Here is a 2,090-nt window from a genome sequence, read left to right as displayed (position 1 = left end):
ACGAAATTACTACGAATTTACGAAACGTCTGTAGTTGTACTATATTCATCCGAACTTCAGATGAATATAGTATGGCCGTTTCGTACCACCATGTCAATTAGAACTTAGAACTTGGAAGACAGGAGTTAGAACAAAGTGTCATGTACATTTGTGATCATGTACATGATGTGCTGATTGCTGAACCATGATGCGAAAATAAATATCTTGTGTTGTTTTGTTTATTTGTTATACGTTTAATCTGAGACTGAGTTAGAATCCAAGTTATCCAACCCATAAACGTAACAGGATGGAGGTCGGATTCTACGGTCCGATCCCGGCGATCCGAATCTGAATCCGACAGCATTTTTGAAACTCCGACTCCGAATCCGAATCCGACGACAATTTTGAATCCGAATCCGACGACAATTTTGAATCCGAATCCGAATCCGAATCCAATTATTTAAAAATTGTAAATCCGATCCGAATCCGATCGGATTCGGATTATCGGATCCGATGCACAGCACTAGTCCGAACCCATTCTACACCAGTCCGGACTCATTCCGTATCAGTCCGGATCCATGCTGTATCAGTCCGGACCCATTCTGAACCAGTCCAGACCCATTCTACTCCAGTCCGAACTCATTATGTACCAGTCCGGACCCATGCTGTATCAGTCCGAACCCATTCTACTCCAGTCCGGACTCATTATGTACCAGTCCGGACCCATGCTGTATCAGTCCGGACCCATTCTACTCCAGTCCGGACTCATTATGTACCAGTCCGGACTCATTATGCATCAGTCCAGACCCATGCTGTATCAGTCCAGACCCATTCTACACCAGTCTGGACCCATTCTACACCAGTCCGGACTCATTATTTACCAGTCCGGACTCATTCTGCATCAGTCCGGACCTATGCTGTATCAGCACGGACCCATTCTACATCAGTCCGGACCCATGCTGTATCAGTCTGGACCCATTCTACTCCAGTCCGGACTCATTATGTACCAGTACGGACGCATTCTGCATCAGTCCGGGCGTAGTATGTGTGTGTATCTGTGCGTGTGTGCGGTTTTGCGTGGTGGTGGTGTGTGTGTGCTCGCGTTTGTGTGTGTGCGTGCGTGCATGTGTGTGTGTGTCTGTGTCTGTGCGTGTACGTGCATGTGTGTGTGTGTGTGTATGTTCGTGCGTGTGTGCGTGCGCACGTGCGTTTTTGCGTGGTTGTGTGTCTGTGTGCGCGCATGTGTTTCTGTGTACGTGCGTGCATGAGCATGTGTTGTGTGTGTATGTGCGTGCGTGCTTTTTTGCGTGGTTGTGTGTGCGTGTTTCTGTGCGCGTGTGTGTGTGTGTGCCCGTGCGTGTGTGTGCGCGCGTGCGTTTTTGTGTGCGTGTGCGCGCGTGTGTGTGCTGTCATGTGCTGTGCTGTGTTGTGTTGTGTGTGTGTGTGTGTAGTCCGGGTCCAGGTTTTATGCAGGTTTTCCGGGTCCGGGTCCGGTTTTTATGCAGGTTTTCCGGGTCCGGGTCCGGGTTTTATGCAGGTTTTCCGGGTCCGGGTCCGGGTTTTATGCAGGTTTTCCGGGTCCGGGTCCGGGTTTTATTCACACCCTCGCTTAACACTACGTTGGTCTACGCCGTGTAACAGGGGTAAGACTAATCCCCGGGCACTCTGTGAGGGCGAGCCCACAGTGTAGGGGTGGTCGGGTAGGGTAGGGTAGGGTAGGCCCAACTCTAACCCTAACCATACCCTAACCGACCAGCCCTACATTGTGGGCTCGCCCTCACAGAGTGCCCGGGGATTACCCTAGTCTTTTCCGTGTAACAGTCGGAGAGCCTGGTCGGTTTAGGCACTAACTTAACTATTACTAATAGTAATACTAGTACTAGTAGTAGTAGTAGTACTAGTACTAGTACTAGTAGTAGTAGTATTACTATTAGTATTACTAGTAATATTACTATTAGTATTATTATTAACGCAGTGGCTGGAGGTACGCCAGCCGTCGGTCGTTCAAGCCCCTTTTTTGCGTTAGGGTTAGGGTTAGGGTTAGGATTAGGGTTAGGGTTAGGTTTATGGTTAGGGTTAGGTTTAGGGTTAGGGTTAGGGTTCTTGCTCAT

This window comes from Priapulus caudatus, unplaced genomic scaffold (assembly GCF_000485595.1).
Source record: "Priapulus caudatus unplaced genomic scaffold, Priapulus_caudatus-5.0.1 Scaffold1, whole genome shotgun sequence".
Classification (NCBI taxonomy): Eukaryota; Metazoa; Priapulida; class Priapulimorpha; order Priapulimorphida; family Priapulidae; genus Priapulus; species Priapulus caudatus.
This window is presented reverse-complemented; position numbering follows the sequence as displayed.